The sequence below is a fragment of the Benincasa hispida genome, chromosome 3 (assembly GCF_009727055.1).
Source record: "Benincasa hispida cultivar B227 chromosome 3, ASM972705v1, whole genome shotgun sequence".
Taxonomy (NCBI): Eukaryota; Viridiplantae; Streptophyta; class Magnoliopsida; order Cucurbitales; family Cucurbitaceae; genus Benincasa; species Benincasa hispida.
Window position 1 is genome coordinate 66,731,660 of NC_052351.1, and position 22,452 is coordinate 66,754,111.

The 22,452-nt window shown below is 33.8% G+C and overlaps 1 long non-coding RNA gene across 1 annotated transcript; it reads right to left on the reverse strand.

The window, feature by feature from the left end:
* Positions 1-16,709: 16,709 nt before the first annotated feature.
* Positions 16,710-18,494, reverse strand: LOC120074369. Its single transcript, XR_005480968.1, has 5 exons — positions 18,095-18,494; positions 17,934-17,999; positions 17,760-17,850; positions 17,611-17,675; positions 16,710-16,941 (listed from the first exon to the last, which is right to left on the reverse strand). It is a non-coding gene; the product is annotated as an uncharacterized LOC120074369 (long non-coding RNA).
* Positions 18,495-22,452: the final 3,958 nt, after the last annotated feature.

Below are 22,452 nucleotides of genomic sequence, written 5' to 3' on the forward strand. Positions count from 1 at the left end.
ATTTCAATACTTCAATCGACACACAAATAGTGATTATTCTATGAAGAAGAGTGTTTAATCCAACTAAAATCGAAAGAAAAAAGGTATTTCTTTACAGAATATTAGGTAAATTTAGGTATAGTTGTATGACATTGAGCTGGGAAATAGACCCAAAATCGAGACCACATTCCTAATGGAAGAATCATTAGACTTGAAAAATCCATTTGCATGAAGAACCACACCCGTTGTGATTGATTGCTCAAATCAACAAAAAACATACTGGGGTTCACTGTGATTATAAATCGAAATTCCTCTCTTTCTCTAACACCTCCAATTATGCATTGATTTTCCTTTCAAAACATCAACCCAACTTCACATTAAAACATGTTCAACAAATTAAATCAGTAAATTTTCTAAAGACATAATAATATGGAATACCTCTTTGGTTAAAATAATCTCTTTATTTTTATTAGAAAATTTGACTCCTGAATCCGAAAATGTAATGGAAACTGTGACAATAAACAGCAACAAAATGTTAATTAGAGACTTTATTATAATAAAATATTATAAGATCTCAAGGAGGGAGAATTTTAAAAAAAAAATCACCAGAATTAGCTTTGAATTCTAAAACAACACGTTTGAAGTCTTCTGAATCAATTGAGACAAAAGTTGTATACTCAATCTCCCCTTCTAGGTCAAGGTCATAAGGTAGCAAATCCAATTGACGCAACATTACTTTCGGTTCTTGATCTATAAATTACAATATTCAATTATCAACACTTGGAAAAGGATAATAAGATTATGCTTGATTCTTGAAAATTGAAGAAAAATCATTTGTTTTTTTTTTTTTAAAGAAAAAAGTACACCTTATAAATATAATTCTACTTGAATTCCCTCTTAATAAGTGTCTATATGTGACTTCATCCTAAATAATAATCTTTAAAAGTTTAATTTTTCTTTTACAATTTGAGTAGGAATTTTAAAGGATTTTCTTCAAGTAGAGATCAAAACCATATATTATCGAAAAATTTGGAGAAAATAAGAATATAAAACGGAAAAACTAGGGTTTTAGAATGGAGGAAAACAAACACAAGTTTTGAAAATCAAAAAACAAAAAAGGAATGGTTTTCAAATGGGGTGAAAGATTATTCTGGATTAATTCTTGAAAAATATAGGAAGCAAGATTGATTTGTGGAGAGAAGAAAATGAGTCCTTACACGAATTAATTTCAAATTTGAGTAGGGATTTAAAAGGGTGTTCTTAAAATAGTGATCAAATCCATTATCGAGAAGTTGAGAGATCAAACAGAGCTAGAAAACAAACCCATATTTCAAAAACCGAAAAACAGAAACGAAGCGGTTTTCAAACACGGTGAAAGACTATTCTTGAATAAGTCTTGAAAGATATAGGAAGAAAGATTATTGATTTATGGAGAGAAAGAAAATGAGTAGTACTTACTTCTATTCTCCTCGAATGTAAGGAAAATGGCGTCTAATTGTCCCATAATAGTGAAGAGCATTGAAGAAAAACCTTGAAGTTCCATTCTGTACATAATAATATAAAATTTTTCAAGGGAAAATCTGAACTGGTAAGTCTGATCGGAATCATAGAGGTTGAAAAATTCAGGTGACATTTGAAGAGCAGCAATGAATGGATAGGAAGTATTATGTGAAAGCATTAGGGTTAACTTATGGGCTGTGCTTCTAATGTCAACTTCCTTATCAAGATGGCAAAGTACAGGGGTTGAATTCAAAAGAACAGCAAAGGGTTTAAGCCTAAACATTAACATGGTTTTCCTTCTTGGGATAATTGGGATTCATATTCCATTTGCTTCTCATTTTATTTATATTAAGGAGAGTAAGGGCCTACCCCAATTATTTACACACAAAAATATGTGAATATTTATTCTTCTTTTGATTTATTTATTTATCCTTCTTCCTCATTTACAAAAAATTAAAGAAGAAAAAAAAATGAACACTCTTCTCTTGGGAGTTCGAACCAGTTAAGTGTTGTATCGATCGTGCTAGTTTTGGATCACCGAACTGTTTTCACCACTCGTTCTCCCGTGTCCATTATTGTTGGTCATACTTTCGGTCATTAATAAAGAAAAGAAGAGTGAAAAAAAAGGATGTTATTAATAAAGAAAAGACTGACGAATAGACTAAGAATGTTATTCGATGTAAATTTTAGAGGTAAAATTCATTTCATGACCCAAAAGAAAAAGATAGAGTTGGAATTTAAAGCAAAACTAAATTTCATTCCTAACTTTTTTTACTTTGATATTGTTATAAACAAAAACTAAATTACTGTCAAGGAAATAATAGAGTAAAAGAATTAAATTAGAGTACAAAAAAACGTAGCTAATATAAATTTAGTCTATATTTTGGTCCCTCAATCCATTTTCAATAAAGTATTTGACATAACAATATTCATTTTTTAAAATAAAAAAACTATTTTTTGGCTATGCACCTAAACTTTTTGTTGGGTCAAAAACACCCTTGAACCTTTTAAGAGTTTCAAATATAACTTTGAACTTAGAAAAAATTAAAAAATATCCTTGAATTTTCAAAAGTTTAAAAAATATCCTTAAACTTAAAATAAAAAAAGGTTAAAATACCATTTTTATCGTTGTACTTTGAAATTTATTCAATTTTAGTCTCCATACTTCCAAATGTTCAATTTTAGTTCCTGAATTTTAAGTAGATCTTAAATTTAGTGCCTTTATATTATTTTTTCTTTCAAAATTAATTAAAAAATTCATAATAATTTCCATGCAAAGAAACACAATATGTGATTTTATTTTTATTTTTATTTTTTTTAAATTCTTAGTGAAAATGCTAATAAAAAATAAACAAAATAATGAAACAAACCATAATAAACTAATAGTAGGACTACATTTAGGATTTATTGAAAGTAAATGAACTAAAATTAGACACTTGAAAGTATAGGAACTAAAATTGAACAAACTTCAAAGCATAGGGACCGAAATAATAATTTAACCAAAATAAACTTAAAAAATACTCGTACTGTTAGTATATGTACACAAACTATTAATACTTGTTAAAAAAATATCCTTCAATTTTCAAAAGATACATTAATATTCTTAGCCTTACGAAAAAAATTCTTGAGTTAGAAAAAAAACCAATTTAAAAAAAAAATTATATAAATATCTCTTCTTGTTTTTTTCATTATAGATACTCTCAATTTTCTTTTTGTGTCCAATTCTTACATCAATTTTGTTACAAGTATAATCCAAACTTCATGTTAAAACATAAAATTCCACAATTTTTCAAAATAAAAAATTTTCACTTAAAACTTACCCAAACGATAAAAAGTCAAATATAAAAGAAAATGTATTGTACAATTAACACATATTCAGCTACTAACGTACAATCTTTTAATACATATAAGTTCTAAGGTTTGCTTGGTGCTACAAAAATTTTCACTTTCCCCCATGCAAAAATCGTCGGGAAAGTATTAAAAATATCGGGATAGGTTATGTCAACGCATTTTTGTGCATCGGCATAATCGTCGTCATATCCATGTTGAGAGAAGTTCCTTCCGACGAAACTATTTTCATCGGCATAAATTCCATTTTTGGCAATGCAATTGTTTGCATCAGCATATGTGTTTTCCCAACAAAATACAATTTGCATCAGGAAAAACATAGTCCTATACAACAAACAATTTTAGTTCGATAGATAGATTTCTGTCAATGTTTATTTACGTCGGCATATGTTGTTTATAATTTTATATATTTTTTTGTAATAATTAATAACCAATTTTTTATTTCCTTAATACCTAATTATGCACAAATTAAAATTAATCTTCAAACAAATCAATTGAGGATAAATATAACAAAAGTAAGCTAATATATTTAAAAATACGACTAATATTCAATACATAAGCTATAAAATTCTTCGAACAAAAACTATGTATACAATTAAATTTGAGTTTTTCTAGCTTCTTACAAATCCCCTACAAAAAAAAAAAAGTTTAATCTTCTCTACGCCAAAATACCCTAAGCCAAAATAAGTGAAATACTCAACTAAACTAAGTAATCATCTCACAAAATATTCTCGCAATCTCCAAAAAAAATATCTTTAATAATTTACACGAACAACCTAAAACAAGAAAAACAAATATTATTAAAGATTTCTTAAAATCAATAAAGAAAAATGCACAAAAAGATCTTAACAATCACACAAAGACTTGTTTAACATGGTTATGAGGATTGATCTCTCTCTCAAGCTACAAACATGCCATCAATGTTTATATTAAAACATGAACACCACGAAGAACCATTTTACTCTCAAGCTACAAACATGAACACCACGAACACCGTAAACCTAAACGCCATTTAAACCACAAAGTGGTAACAAGTACACTAAAACATATATATTTAAAGTGGCTACCATAACTGTAGATAGCCACAAAACAAACAAATGAAGTTCCTAAAACCACTAAAACGCTCATATTTGATGTGGCTACCATAACTGTAGGATAGCCACACAAAAACCAAATTTTCTAAATCTACTAACCAAGAACTTAAAGTTGTCATAATGTACCTAGTAGTTTGAAGGTCCATCTCCTTGCTTTTTTTGTGCAACTAACTGTCTTGTGGTTTCAGTCAATTGATCTTGAAACAGCGAAACTATTGACTTCAACATGACATTTTCTTCCTTTAAGCTTGTCACCTCTGCCTCAAGCTTTTCATACTTATTCCTAATATCTTTCTCAATTTGTGAGGAAAATGTAGCTAAATTGGGTTTTGGGTTCCATCCAAGACATTTAGTGTGGCCTGATCGTTTTCCTAAAACTCGTTCACAAATAATTTTCTCCATTGTTGGTTCAAGCCCATCTTGTGAGGATTTTCTAATCTCCTCTTGCATTGCAAACTATGTTTATAATGGTTTTTGAGGTTATATATTATATATAAGGGTTAATATAAAATTACGCATGTATGATATAATATAACTTACATATGCTTCTTTGGTGGCTTCGCTTATCCACCCGTCATTCTCTGAGAAGTGACTTTTGTAAAACAATTCCACTTGGTCTACTTCTTCACCCTTCTCGATTTTCTATAATTCAATAAACAAATTTACTCTTTAGATTCAATGGGAAATGAATAAAACAATAATGAATTTGCATCATATCATACCAATTCATTTTGCATTTGAAGAAAGGATTTCGACCCACAATAATGGTTGAAATCAAGATATTCTCTACTCTTCTTGTTCTTCTCCCTTTTTTACTACAAAAATTATAATTTATTAGTACAAATAATTTATGTCAACAGTAAGTACAACAAAAATATTAAATTTACTTTCCATTCAGGAGTCTCTCATAGATCACAAAGAATCGTTCAATCTTCTTTATTTGTTAACTTGTCTGGTGGACTTTCACGAGCAATTACAGGATTCTCAAAGCTACAATAATACTTATGCAATTTTGATCTATATTCTTTAAATAAGTTCTTTATTTGCTGATATATGTACTTATCGACGACATTCGAGGATAGATCCACAATAGAATGTATCTACATTTTCAATAAAAGTTATGGTAAGTACACATATGAGATTAATACAATAAAGGCATCAAACTTACCTATAAACTAGCCTTTATGGTGGCAATGACATCATTAGATACATTCTTCCACTTAGAATAACGCAATGAAATTGTGTCTTGGGTCGCGGTCCCAATGACGTAGCCAAACTTTATAGTAAAGACGCTTACTGGTTTTCCAACATCCTGAGAAATAGTAATTGGGATCCACCCATGTCAATGTACATATATATCCAAATTAATGTTTTGGTTGTGCCCTCTCCCACGCTTCCATTTTGTTTTATAATTAGATCTTGTAACAAGATCAAATGTATTACTTCAATTAAAGGTTATAATAATATTTAGATGTTCAACCTAAGACATACTACTATCACCTGATGCGATGGTTGTTCTTGCCTTTATCGAGGGATTCATAGTCAAAGTGTTAGCTTCCCTAACTAGTTCATTTGTTAGACGATCTTGACGTTGCTCTACTATAATTCTACAATCACACTTGAAATAATGAATTATAATGAATTACTTGTAGCCAAGTTTAGCTTCCCTAACTAGTTCATCTGCTAGACGATCTTGACGTTGTCCTAACATAATTCTACAACCACACTTGAAATAATGAATTATTATGAATTACTCGTAGCCAAAGTATTAGCTTCCCTAACTAGTTCATTGGCCAAACAATCTTGATGTTGCCCTACCATAATTCTACAACCACACAAAATATGAATAATATCAAATATACTTTGAATGTACATAACACCAAAAATTAAAATTACACGTAGTCAAAGTGTTAGATTCCCTAACTAGTTCATCTACTAGATGATCTTGATGTTGCCCTACAATAATTCTACAACCAGACAAAACATGAATAACACCTGAAATTATGAATTACACTAGTGTTATTATACAATTATTCACTATCTTGATCATCAAAATCTAGATATTGATTTGAACTAGAACACTTCTCAGTAGACGCTTCTACATCTTCGGGTTCATCATTTATTAAACCATTATTGTCTGAATATGGTATACTCTGATTCAATTGTTGTGGATTAACTTGAGGTTCTACAATAGTAGGATTAACATCATCTTGACATAATATGAGACCCTGGATAGATTCATCGACCTCAATCCTTCCAACTACTTCCAACAATTTTAATTCATCATTTTCACCTCCATTTGCTTCTGAAACATCCCATATGCATTTATTTTGGACAATTTGCACAAGTTTCAAATTATTGCCAAGTTTATTGTTGTTGATGTAAAAAATTTGTTTGGCTTGAGTTGCAAAGATGAAGGGCTCATCTGTATACCAATAATGAGATGTATTTATTGACATGAACCCTAAATCTTATCGTACTTTATTTTTCTTAGGGTCTGTGTCAAACCACTTACATTTCAAAAGGATCACACGTCATCTTTTGCTATATTCTAAGTCCAATACATCAACTAGTATATCATAGTAATTAGTTTCAATTCCTTCCGTTTCTCCCGGCACCATGATGCTATTATTTTGAGTTGGTCTTTTATTGTCAAGATCAATACAGTGAAAATGAACTTTGACAATGCAACCATTGTAAGAGCAGACTTGATTAGAAGGACCAAGTGATATTGAGTAAAGATCATTAGATGTTTGTCCTCTTTAATGCAGTGAGTAAACCTATTAATATTTAATGGATTATTGAAACTCAATATTTTTTAACTCATTATTGATGTTCAAATATCCAATTGAAGAAGTATACATACATGATCTTTGAACCAAGTAGGGAATTGTGATTGATGCCTTTGAGATAATTCTGATGTTGTGTCTGATCGCGTATGAATCAGTCTCAAATGTTCCTTAGTCATAAATTCAACATTAGATATAATATCGACTTTGAAAACTAAGGATATTAACTAAACATATTGGATCTGAAACATACCTATGATAAGACTTATCTCAGAGTTGTTATTCATTACATACCATGTGCCATTCGTTTCTCATTTTCAATTAGCACCTTCGCAATTGACCCTAATAATGGTCGTACATTTTGCCTAAACACATCAAAATCTCCATAACTTGGGCCATGGAGAATTGAATCATCATTACATGACTCCCTATTGAATCTAGTTTCTATTCCAGATAGATACATGGAACAAAAAGTCAAAGATTATTTCATGATAAATCCTTTTGTTATTGAACCCTCGGGACGAGCTTGTTTCTTACGTATTGTTTCAAGGTTCACAAGCTTCTATCAATAGGGTATATCTAACTATACGTAACCGAACCAATGACCTTTGCTTCGTAAGGCAAGTGAACGGCAAGATGAACCATTATATCAAAAAAGGCCAGCGAAATTTTTTTTTCAAACTTTTATAATATGAGTACAATATCTTATTGCAATCGGTCCAAGTCTGTAACACATATTACTTTCGCACATAAATCTCAAAGAGAACTTACATAGCTCTACAATAGTCGTGTACACATTCTTTCATAAGTATGCTCGAACACCAATAGGAATAAGTTGCTTGAGTAAAATATGAGAGTCATAAATCTTTAATCCCCATAATTTTCCATCATTCACGCTAACACATCGTGATATATTTGAGACAAACCCATTAGCAAACTTAACTGATTTCAAGAACTTACAAAAAACTATCTTCTCACTTGTAGTTAAAGTATATGCCACATGTGATTTTACAAATTTAGATCTTTCTTTTTGTATGTGTAAGTCCTTTTGTATATACAAATCTTCAAATTCCAAACAGGCATTTGTCGTGTCTTTTGTTTTTCCTTCAATATTCATCAAAGTCCCAAGCAAGCTATCATATATATTTTTTTTCAATATGCATGACATCTAACTTATGTTGTAACATTAGTTTAGACCAGTATGAGAGCTCAATAAATATACTTTTTTTCTTTTCTTATCTTGTTTGGATGGATGCTTACTTAATACTGGAAAGTTTAGTGCATTGATTTGTTCTAGGATTTCATCTCCATTCATTACAACGAATGGAGGTCTACGCTTCAATTTATCATCATGTTGCTTACTCTTACGCCAATTGTGGTTATCTGAAAGATAACGTCGATGGCCCATGAAAGAGATTTTTCCTCTTATCTTAAACAACGATCTATCTTGTTTACAAATGGGACATGCTTGATAACCTTTGATACTCCATCCTGACAAGTCCCGCATGCAGGAAAGTCATTAGTGGTTCACAACAAGCATGCACGTAACTGAAAGTACCCCCCCCCCCCACTCACAATCGTAAGTACGCATACCATTGTCTCATAACTCTTTCAACTCTTCAATTAGTGGTTATAAATAGATGTCAATTTCTTTTTTGTGAGACTTTGGTCCTAGTATAATTAAAGACATGAAAAACTTAGATTCCTTCATGCACTTCCTTGGTGGCAAATTGTAAGGAACAAGCATCATGGGGCACATTCTATACGCAGTACTGATAGTCCCAAATCGATTAAATCCATCTAAAGCTAAGACTAACCGAACATTCATTGGGTCTGAAGCAAATTCAGGAAACTCTTTATCAAAACATTTCCACCCTTCAGCATCAGCTGGATGTCGCAATACACCATTGGTTTTAACTTTTTTATCCTTATGCCATCACATCTCAAAAGCAATGTGTTTTGATGAAAAGAATCGCTTCAACCTCGGTATTAATAGAAAATGACATAAAATTTTGTTTGGGATCTTCTTATTCTTGCCATCTTTTATTTCGTATCGAGACTCATTATACACTAGACAACTTTGACAATTAGAATATCATTTTCAAAACAAAACCCATCGTATTTACAATCATGAATAGAATCATATCCTAGTCCCATGTCACATAATTTTCTCTTGGCTTCATAAAAAGAACTAGGTATACATGCACTAGTTGAAAAGGCATCTTTCAACAAATCTAGCAACATATCAAAGGATTTGTTACTCCAATTATTGAGAACTTTAATATGCATCAATCTCACCAAGAAGTTAAATGAGGAAAATTTTGTACAACTAGGGTACAAACGATTACATGCTTCATCCATCAACTCCTAAAAAACGTTTGAAGTATCCCTTTGTTCGATGTTTTTAGACATTTCATCTCCAAAGTCTTCTTCATCTTCATCATATTACCCTTCTCTCATTGGTCCTTACAAATCATTTAAAAGATTGAACAACTAATCATCATCATTGTGTGCAGTAGGTTCTTCCCTTAATCCATCATCCGTTGAAGGAGCTAAAAGAGTCGTAACTCTTTGAGATTGAGTTACATTTACAGGTTCTCCATGATAAATCCATTGACTATATGAAGGAGATATTCCATTAGAAAATAAATGTCATTCTACTCTATCTAATGTATGAGACATTGAATTCTGACAATTTTTACACGGACATCTCGTTTTCCCCTCTCTATTTACATGACACTTTGCCACTTCCATGAATCAATGTACTCTCTTGAGAATCTATCTCTAAGCTTAGTCCAATGCTTATTCATCGTTGAACCTAAATGAATAAAGCATGTCTAAGTTTAGGCTATATGAAGGAGATATTCCACTATCTCTAAGTTTTGGTCTTTATGATGAGAACAAGAGAGAAATCACTACATTTCTAGCGCTTCTTCTTACATTACAGAAGGATCGGTCTACATCAAGCATGTGATGAGAACATTCGTAAGGAAAAAGAGTCAAATATTTACGATTATAAAATTTTATTGATAAAAGCTAAATAAATGAAGCTAAAGGGTCAAATGTTTTCCATTTTCTAATTTTTTTCCTCAATGTTTTCATTTTTCCTCACAATCTTTTTAATCAGTCAAACAAAACGACTCTTTACTAGAGCTTTTTTAGATGATATGATAATAAATTTACCTTTATCTATCAACTTAAGTTTTTTGGGTCAATTGATGATTTAACACTAGCAATTAAAAAGTGTGAAATTTAGTTAATTTGCTTTAAACATCCTTAGCAATTCCATTTTAAAACTTAAAGCATATTATATCCATAAAAAGGAAAGATTAAACTCTAATATTAACTAATGAATCTCATGTACAAAATTAAAACCAAAATACATAAATAATCACATCCTTTATTATATCCACCCATATACAAACCAAAGATAGAAGAATAATTGCATTCATAAATAAATGAATCCTAATTCCAATCTGAAACAAAATTGCTAATCAGAATAATAACACCAGGATACTCCTGGCTAAACTTTTTAACCTAATTAACCAACATTCGTTAACTACCAGGATACTCCACTATAGCCCAGTAGCTGTATTTTCCTCATTGTAGATATATTTTTATCCACTCGACATAACCATGATTAGTAAGTCAATCTTTCACAGGTTGTTCGTAATTACAATTTGGGTCAAAATTACTGTTTTACCCCTATAATTACATCTTGCTCCTTAACTCCCACTAATCCTCTAATGAACAATCGGTTTATGGTCCAACCACCAAACTGAGTCCCTCTTGGGCCAATGAGAGGGTGGGGCTTCTTGTTCAAGACTCAAGTTAGCACTTAAGAGAACAACCTATCTACTATTTCTAGAATTAGGTAAGAGTGAATTCCATCTTGCAAAACTATGTCCCCAACTATCAACTCGATCTTATTCCTAAAATGGGGGGCTTATTGAGTTGGTGAACTCGGGTCACTCTCACCCATGCAGATTAAAGGATAATTCTGAATAAACAGGAGTTCATGGTTAGCTAAGGATTAAGATCGAGTTACCTAGGTCATCATATTGAAAAAGTTAGTCTTAATAATAAACGACATTATAAAGTAAAAGTGACTATTTTGCGGTCCGATCTTATGCAAAGTGGGCCACATCCATAATATCCCCAAGATAAGGTCCTAGCCTAATCCTTACACTATAGACCGTTTTGACTATTTACTTGAACTTGATCCACTTTTATATCTCCACATATAGTTCAAGTATTCATGTTATAACCAAGGGTTCTTAGTTTATTTGATTTACGGGTTTTAAGTGCAATTTGCACATTCAATAACATCTTTATTGAATAAACCTCAATAATAACTTTATTGTAAAAAATAATATGTTCATTGTTTACAAACCACGCCTTTTAGTACATAAAACCGAGCATAACAAATGTACATTGAATGCAACAATGAATTCTTCTTCATGCATTCTAAGATGCTCAAACTTTGATATCACCAATTGCAGCCTGAACATCTTTACTTTAGACGTTCCTTCATGAGCAACAGACAAGATATCCCATGTCTCTTTAGTTGAGACGCAAGTATTAATTAATATGAATATGTTGCAATCTACACCATTGAATATGGCATTCAAGGCACGTGAATTTTCCAAAGAAGCTTCATCTTAATCTCCAGACCACTAAACCTCTTGCTTCAAGATTTCCTTCCCAACATCAGTTTTGATGGTAGGATGTGTCCATCCAGATACAACAACCTTCCAAGTTTTGTTATCAATCGACTTCAAAAAGACAGTCATTCAAGCATTTTAGTACGAATAGTTTGTTCCTTCAAGAACAGGTGGACAATTGGTAGAGTCTCCTTTCTTGATTCTGTCCATAATAGAAGCACCTGAGATAAAGGTGACCCACTCTTATACCAATTGAAAAAGACAATAGGATGACTCATCACTTGATATGTGGATGTTAAACAAAAAGCACTGAGAACAACTATAACAACAAAAATATCAACAACAAGTAAAGAAGTAAAGGCACACAACAATTGGTAACCTAGTTCGATGATAAACACCTAGCTTGTGGAGTAGAGTATCTAGGAAAGATAATCCATTAATATTAAAGATTTAAACAGTTTTCAACGTAGTACTTATCTATAATACACCAACTGCACAGTGGCTCATGTAGAGCTTAACTCATACATTATCTAGGCTTCCTCAGATATAAGACTCCTTCTCAATTGAACTTTAGGCTCCCCCTAAGTATGTTAATATTAACGTCTGATACTTCAACACCCGACAATGTTTGAGACTTCTCTCAACTTGATTGTCTTCCTCTTGGATCAGCGAACTCCTTTCACTAATAAACCTTAGGTCCTCTAAGATAGAGAACTCCTTCTCTGAAGCTGAGTCTTAGGCTCCCCCTAAGACTGAGAATCCCTTCTCTGGCAGCAATGGCTTAAGCTCCCCTAAGACCGTGAAACTCTTCAAAGTGTTGCACTCAATAGATGAAGTGCTTGCATAGCAAAATACTGAGCAAACGAGCAAGAACACGATGTAGAATAGTTTGGCCAAAGTACAGAAAACGTCTTGCTCAATTAAACAAATGTGGCAACTCTAAAAGGTCTACAAAACTCACTTTAAATAATCCAATCTGATCAAAGAAATAAGTCTGTATTTGGAATAAAAAGTCGCGCTTCAAAAAGGTACATATCAGACTAAATATCACAGATGAATATTTTTAGATAAGAAAAATATTCTGCAGGAAAATATTCTGATGTCACAATTGGATGTTAAGACTTTATTTGAGACATCTGTAGAACCACTTCCTTAGAGAAAATTATAACGCCAACAAACCAAATCTCCAACAAAGATGTTAAAAGTTGTAACTATACTTGTGCCCATATTTCAAAATGTCACATAAAAGAAGTTATAATGTCATGGTTTAATTTAATTACACAATATTCCTAAAAAAATTAATTACAAAATAATTATATAAGTTCAAGAGTGTGATTATAACCTACACTTCTAAAAGGTTAAAGTAAACCTTCAATTATCTCCACACAAACACACACACACACATATATATCTCGTCTTCACTTATATATTCATGTTCACTTCCTTTCGTGATCAATATATATGAGACTTTGTTTACATTCCTAACATATTCAATATAGCTAGTTTTAGCTTTACCTTAATTATAAAAGGGTAATTTTTACTCTTAAACTTTTGGCTTTGGTGTTTGACATGCAATTTAAAGTACTCATGAGATGATTAAAAATGTTTTTATTTTTTTTTCTAATTTCAAGTACAAACAATTTGGAGTAGGGATTTGAAATAAAGGAATCATGATTACTAGCACATTCATATCTAAATTGAACTATGCTTCCTTTGAGGTTAATTTCCAGCTTTTAATTAAAAGTGTAGAGATTAATTTATCTACACTGATATTCTTTAAAAAATTATAATTATAAAAGTGATCTAAGGGATTACAGAAATAGATAAAACAAAAATCAAATGACTTTAGAGTATGCATTTGAGTTAATATATTATATGTTATTATTAAAAAAAAAAATGCTTATATATAATAAGTAGTTTTCACTAAATTGTGTACTATTTGGCCATTTTATTCAAATGTCTAAAAGTAAAATTGAAACCAACTAAATTATCATAATTTTATAAATTTAGATCATTCAAATAGAAATTTGGAGACTTTTTTCTTACTAATTTTCTTTCATATTCAAGTCATTCTTAAATTTAACGCACGTTTAATTTGTTTCCTTTGCACTCACCATGCACATATAATTGTCTCTCTCATAAACAACATAGTTTTTAGGTTCCATTCGGATTGCCTAAATGCGTGAAAAATACATTCTCTTACTCTTAAGAATACTTTTTCATTCTAGAAATTTAAGGAAGATTGTGAGGTCACATTCCTTAGAATTTTGATAATGGTTAGAATGTCTTGAATCTGACATGTTGTGCTTCAAACAACTAAGTAATCTATGTATTTACCAGCTCTACGTCATTTATGTTTACGACTCTAGGATTTAGAAAAGTGTACTATATAAACTCTAACTCTAGAATGCCTCAATTCTATAATCTGTATTATTCTTTCTAATAAAACTGTTCTCCATCTATCCTATAGATGTAGACTAACATACTGTTAATGAATCACACAAACTTTTGTGGCGATCTCTTTTGCTTTACATTTTCTATTTATATTTGATGGTTGATTGTTAACAATACTTTTATTGACACCTAAAATGATAATTCTAGGAAGAAGAAAAGAAGTTGGATGATATATACTTTAATGCAACTAAGATTTTAGGTGTATTTACATTGAGGAAGAAAAAAATATTAATGTCTTTCTTTACAAAATAAGAACTTTATAAAATTCTTCAATGTCAATGAGAGAAATAAACCCAAAATTGAGTCCACATTCCAGAGGGAAGAATGAGTATACTTGAGAAATCCTTTTGCATGAACAACCACACCCTTTGTGCTTGATGGCTCAAATCAAGAAAAAACAGCAAGGGATGGAGTGTTATTAAATATTGAACTTCCTCTCTTTTTCTAATACCTCCAATTATGCATTCTCTTTGCTGCACAGCATCAACCAATTAATTAACTACTAAAAACCATTATCTCACAAAATTACATCAATATATCTTCCTAAAGAAACACATTATACATAAAATACCTCTTTGGTAAAAATAATCTCCTTATTTTCATTAGAAAACTTGACTTGTGAATCCGATAAAGTAACATAAACTGTGACAATAATAAAACTTTTAGAAACTTATTTATAATTATGATTAAATAGTATAAGATCTCGAGAAAGAATATAGTGGATATAAAAATCACCAGAATGAGCACTTAATTCTAAAACAACACGTTTGAAGTCTTTTGAGTCAATTGAGACAAAAGTTCTATAATCCATACGCCCCTCTAGCTTCACTTCGTAAGGTAACAAATCCAATTGGCGCAACATCGCTTTCGGTTCTTGACCTAATTAAAAATGGCAATAACTTAATCATACCTATGAAAAAGGAAAATAACGATTCTTGAAACCAAAAAGACAACAATGCTCCATTTGATAATCATTTGGTTTTTCAGAGATTATACTTATAAATTCTACATGTTTATCTCTTAATTAGTTTCTACGTTTTAGTTATTAACTTCTATCAATGTTTTAAAAGCCTGAGCCATATTTTGAAAATTATGAAAAAGTTATTGTTGACGATAAAATTTGAGTAGGAATTTTAGGGTTCCCTAGCAAAAGTGAAGCATAAATTTCAAAAGAAAAAAAAAAAGAAAAAAAACGTAGAATAGAATTGTTACAAATGGCAACTTAGGAATGAATGATGAAAACCAAGGTAGGAATTAAAGGTGGTAAGAAAACAAATATAAATTTCAAAAATCAAAAACTAAAAACGGAATAGTTATCAAATGGGATTCAAAAGATGATTCTTGATTCTTGAATAGGAAAACAATATTATTAACACTAGTAAAAGGAAAACAAGATTCTTGATTATTATTCAAACCAATCAAGAAAAAGTAACACCTCATTTGATAACCATTTGACCTAGAAACGACAAACTAAATTTCAAAAATAAAAAAAAAGAAAACGAAATGATCATCAATCGAGATCAAAACGACTGCCATTCATGATTTAATTATTAAATATAGGAACCAAGATTGATAATGGAGAGAGAATACTTACTTGAATTATTACCCTCAAATGTAAGGAAGGCAGCGTTTAATTGTGGTATAATAGAGAAGTGCATTGAAGAAAAACCTTGGAGTTCCATTTGGTACATAATAACGTAAAATCTTTCAAGTGAAAATCTTGAATGGTGAGTCTCATCGGAGTCAAAGAGGTTGAAAAATTCATGGGACATTTTGAGAGCAGCAACGAAGTGAGGTGAAGATTGTGAGAGCATTAGAGTTAAGGTGGTGGCTGTGGTTATGATGTCTACTTTTTGGCCAACTTGACAAAGTACAGGGGTTGATTCCAATAGAAGAGCAAAGGGATCAAGTCTAAACATTAACATGGCTTCCTTCTTGGGATAAATGGGAGTAAATGATTCAATTTCCTATTCATTTTATACTAACTAACAGTTGGGAATGTCCTAAAAACTAGCAGTTCATTCTATTTATCAATAAGATATTATTGAGTTTTTTATTCGATAAAGTTGTTGATATTGCATTCCATTATGAAAAACCAATAAACAAATCAATGACTATAGTATGAATACTTTAACTTTATGTAGTGACATTAATAGAATCAAGTTATAGTAAATAGCCTAAATAGTAAGTATATGGATGAAATTAGGTATCTCATTCTGGTAACACTATTGGATGCGGCCCATTTTGTATGCTGATACAAATTGTAACAACCCGACCCCCTAGGACTTAAGTTAGGCCGTTACTAAAATACATGCATGCATAGAACTTAAAATGACACTCCTTTATGTAGAAATAAATGCTAAATATATAAGGAAGTTCAAAAGTCCTTTATTAAATGCAAACATTAAAACAAGAATAGGGTACCCATAAATCATAAATGTTAATAAATAAATATGAAAAACAATTCTTACTAACAGGTTTCAAACGTCAAAACTAGCATTAAGAGAAACATGAAAAGAACTCTAAATCTCATTATGCAGAAGCATAAAAACTAGTCCCAGTGGCTCGATCACGAATTCCGCTTGTCCATCGTTGGTGTATCTCCACCCTCATCTGAAACAACAACATGAGAAAGAATGAGTATTTTATACTCAGTAAGTAACCCCACTACTAGGGTCAGGTTGGGTATCTATGTCCTCTAGATACCCACCTATGGCACATATACACATGAAACAACAAAGAGACCGAATCCTATCCTACTGTAGTTAAGTATGTCCACTACCTCTGGTGAATCTCGAAGGAGATACAAACTGGTGAATCCCGAAAGAAACACAAACTGGTAAATCCCGAAGGAAACAAAAAATCTAATGGTCATCTAACTAATCAGTAAAGACATTCACATTGTCTAAACATCAAAATCATCACCATACGAATCTATGACATACATGTAATCCTCGATACCATAGCTCTACCACATACACATATACCTCAACAACATGTTCTACAACATTCATGTATACCTTAACATCATAGTTCTACAACATACATGTATGCCTCAACATCATCAGATCAGATACAATCATATGGGAACATATACCATCTCATACTAGCATTCAAATATCTATGTGTATATTTAAACAATTCGGATCTTGTGCCACAACATACTTTGATCCAAATCATACTATATTTTATCATGCTAACATTTTCCATAACATACACTTATCATGCTAGCATACAACTAAATCCTGGCTCGTGGGCAGTTCCAGTAGTAAGATTACTTACCTTAATTGAAATTCCACAGATAAAATCAGACAACCAAACGATAACCGCGGTTTGAAGTAACAGCCCTAAATACGAATACAACCATTAAATTTCAGTCCAATAATAATTGCGAAATCTCATATTCAAATCCACAATACCAAAAAACTTACCCAAAGAACTTGATCAACAACCACTCCCAAGATTCGACTCCAAAATCTCCTTCTAACAGATTTTAAATCCCAATGGACGACGACTTGGAACCTTAAAGATACAAGGGTTAAGTCAAACTTAATTCAGTAATCAAAGCATGCCCATAAATCAACAATAAGGACCATAACTCTTACCAAAACTCTTGTTGAACGATCTTGAATCTGCTGGACAGTCGCTGCTGTGATTTCCTAAGCTCAAATCTAAAATCAAAATAATGCAACTAATTTAATCCTTAATCCAACTTAGTGGGCATCCAAAATCTTTCAAGAAACCCAACCACCAAAATAGATCTTACCAAAATCTAAGAGTCAAGCTGTTGGAAGACGATGCGGCACGCGACGGTCAAGAGACTGGAATGGCGATGGCATGCGGTGGTCAGGAGGCTGGAGTGGCGGCGGTGTTCGTGGCTAGAAACGACGGGCTGAACTAGCCGGATCGAGCGACGCGAGTGCGAAGCAGGCGGCGGTGACTCAGATGGCTCCTCCAGCTGGCGAGATCGGTTCAACCCCATCGGCGGCTCTCCGGTTGGGCAAGCGGTGCGAGATCGGGTTTGGGCAATGAGGTAGGTGGTGGTGAGATCGGGTTTGGGTAGTGAGGGAGGCGGCGGCGAGATCAGGTTTGGTTCGTGCGGCGAAGGGAGGTCGTGGCCGGCAGGAGGAAATTTGGGGGAGAAGGGTTTCGTGCGTGGAGAAGGGATGGGTTTCTTTTTATTTTATATAATAATAATAACAATAATAATAATTACTAAAAAGGAAATAGTATAATTACATTTAAATCATTTCCTTAATCCACTTTATACTATTTATTTCCTTTCCTTTTCAAAAGACAATTAATTCCTGCCATTAATTTTCAAATTGAATTTAAAAAATTGAATAATTTTCACATCAACACTTAAATTCCTGCACTTATACTTGAACCCCAAAATTCCAAAAATGCCCTCCAACTAAGGATAATTACTGAATTTCTAAATAATAAAGTTACTGAAAATTACATTATTATTAAATAAAATGTACGGGGTGTTACATTCTTCCCCCTCAAAGAACTTTCGTCCTCAAAAGTTCATCCTTGAAAAAGCTCCGGGTACTAGGCTTTCATTTCATCCTCTCGCTCCCAGGTGGCTTCCCTGAACTTTTGATTCTACCACAGGACTTTCACAAAAGAAATTTCTCGGTGGTGTAATGTTTTTACCTCTCGAGCGAGGATCTCTATGGGCTTCTCTTCGTAGCTCAAGTTGTCATTCAACTGTAAGGGCTCGTAGTCAACTACATGGAACGGGTCTGCCACATACTTCCTTAGCATCGAAACATGGAAGACATTATGAACTGAAGACAACGCTGGGGGCAAAGGAAAATGGTAAGCTACAGGGCCAACTCGTTCCAGGACCTCGAAAGGTCTAATGAATCTCGGACTCAACTTTNAGGACCTCGAAAGGTCTAATGAATCTCGGACTCAACTTTTCCTTCCTGCCAAACCTCAGAATACCTTTCATGGGTGCCACTTTTAAGAACACTTTCACACCAGTCTCAAATTCCAGGTCCTTACGTCTTACATCGGCATAGCTCTTCTGTCTGCTCTGAGTTAGTTGTATATGAGCCCTGATCTTCTATATTGCCTCATTCATGGTTTGCACTAATTCAAATCCTAACAATTTCCTCTCTCCTACCTTATCCCAACACATAGGGGACCTGCAACTCTTCCCATATAGGGCCTAAAAGGGTGACATTCTAATAGTAGACTGGTAGCTGTTATTATAAGCAAACTCAATTAAGTGCAAGTGAACATCCTAGCTTCCTGAAAACTCTATGGCACAGACCCCCAACATGTCTTCCAGTATCTGATTCAATCTCTCTGTCTGCTCATCAGTCTGAGGGTGAAAAGCTGTACTGAAGTCTAACCGGGTCCCCAAAGCTGCCTGGAGACTTTTCCAGAAGTTAGACATGAAACGAGGGTCTCTACTTGACACGATGGACACGGGCACTCCATGCAATCTTACCACCTCCTTCATGTATATCTGTGCCCACTTATTCACTAAAAAGGTGGGCTTTCCAGGTATGAAATGTGCTAACTTCGTAAATCTGTCTACAACGACCCATATCACAGTGAAACCTTTGACTGTTCGAGGCAACCCCACGATGAAGTCCATAGACACATGCTCCCACTTCCATTCTAGCACACTCAATGGCTTTAACAAGCCTACTGGCTTCTACCTCGGGGCTTTCACCTACTGGCACACCAAGCACTTACTGACGAACTCTGCAACCTTTCTTTTCATATCATTCCATCAGTAGTAATGTTTCAAGTCCCGATACATCTTGGTGCTGTCGGGGTGAATCGAAAATAAGGAACTATGAGCCTCTGACAACAACTCATCTTTAATGTCACTAACCGCTGGCACGCACAAACGCCCTTCATAAAGGAGGCCACCTTCTGCTGAAACTGAGAGTTCGTCGTCCTAGCCTGACTCCACCCTACGAACTCTCTCTTCTAGATAAGGGTTGCCTTGCTGCGCATCAATAATCTTCTACCTTAGACTCGGTCGCACCAACAACTGTGGTAACTGTGCCGTGACTCTTCCCACAACCACTGCAATCTCTGCCCTCTCTAGTTCCCTGTACAAGTGAGTCTTTCTGGTATGAGAGCTGCTAAATGGGCTACCTTTCTACTTAAAGCATCTGCCACAACGTTTGCTTTTCCCAGGTGGTACAAAATTTCACAGTCATAATCCTTCACCAGTTCCAACCACCTTCTTTGCCTCATGTTTAACTTTTTCTGAGTGAAAAAATACTTCAAACTCTTGTGGTCGGTGAAGATCTGTATCTTCTCTCCATATAAGTAATGTTTCTAGATCTTGATAGCAAATACCACTACTGCTAACTCCAAGTCATGTGTGGGATAATTCTGTTCATACTTCTTTAGTTGACGTGAAGCGTAAGAAACTACTCTACCCAGCTGCATCAATACGCATCCCAACCCCTTATTGTATGCATCACTATAAATGACAAAACCACCTGATCCATCCGGTACTGTGAGAACTAGGGCTGAAACCAGCCTATGCTTGAGGTCCTGGAAGCTGTTTTCAGAAGCCTCATTCCAAACAAATGCTGCTCCCTTCTGGGTCAACTGAGTTGATGGGCCCGCTATGCGAGAGAAGTCCTTTACAAATCGTCGTCTATAGTAGCCTATTAACCCCAGAAAACTGTGCACCTCACTGACTGTGGTTGGACGAGCCCAACTCATAACTGCCTTAACCTTTGCATAATCCAAAGAGACACCTTCCTTCGATACTACATGCCCTAGGAAGGACACCTGCTTCAACAAAAATTCACATTTAGAAAACTTAGCATATAGCTTATTGGCCTTTAACGTCTCCAAAAATTTCCGCAAATGCTCCTCATGCTCGGCCTCTGTCTTGGAATAAATCAAGATGTCATCAATAAAAATAATCACGAAAGTGTCGAGGAATTCCTTGAACACCTTATTAATTAGATCCATGAACACTGCTGGTGCATTCGTTAGACCTAATGACATCACTATGAACTCATAATGTCCATACCTCGAACAGAAAAACTGTCTTGGGTATGTCACCGTTCTTTATTCTCAGCTGGTGGTATCCTGACCGAAGATCAATCTTAGAGAATATCGTAGCTCCCTGTAACTAGTCAAACAAATCATTGATCTTGAGAAGGGGATACTTGTTTTTAACGGTCACCTTGTTCAGCTCTCTATAATCAATGCACAGACGTAACGATCCATCCTTCTTTTTCACAAACAAAATAGGTGCACCCCATGGTGACATGCTAGGGCGTATGAAACCCTTGTCCAACAACTCCTGCAATTGGACCTTCATTTCCTTCAACTCTGTTAAGGTCATCCTATATGGAGCCCTCGAAATAGAGGTTGTGCCTGGCTCCAATTCAATGGCAAAATCTATCTCCCGCTGCGGGGGCAGTCCGGGAAGATCTTCTAGAAAAACGTCTAGAAAATCCATCATTACTGGCTCTAAAGTCAAGGTGACTTCATTCTCTCTAGTGTCCACCACAATGGCCATAAAGCCTCAAGCTCCTTGTTCGAATAGTCTACTGGCCTTTAATGCAGATATCACTTTGGGTAGTACTACGGTCCCAACCCCTTTAAACTTAAAACTTGCTCTTGTAGGAGGGTTAAAGATGACCTTCTTACAGGAGCAATCTATGTTGGCATGATTAGCAACTAACCAATCCATACCCAATATAACATCAAAATAGCGCATATCTAAAATTATCAGGGTTACATCTAATGCGCGATTGGCTACCTCTACCTGACATGCTTTTATCTTTTCTGTAACTAACATGATCTTTCCTAATGGAGTGGAAATGGACAATGCAAATGGCAAAGGTTCTGAGTCTAACATGGCACCCCTCACAAATATAGTAGATATAAATGAGTGCGAAGAGCCAGAGTCAAATAAAACGAGAGCATGGTGTCCCAAAATGGGAAGTGTACCTGTCACCACGGTGCCTGACTTCTCGGCCTCACGCCAAGTGGTAGAAAATACCTCCCCTGCTGTTGCTGGCGGCTCAAGCCTCCCTGGAATGAGCTTAGGGGTTGGCCTCTATGCTTAGGCGCATTCCTCCCCGAGCATCTATCTGACATATGCCCCTTCAGGCCACATCG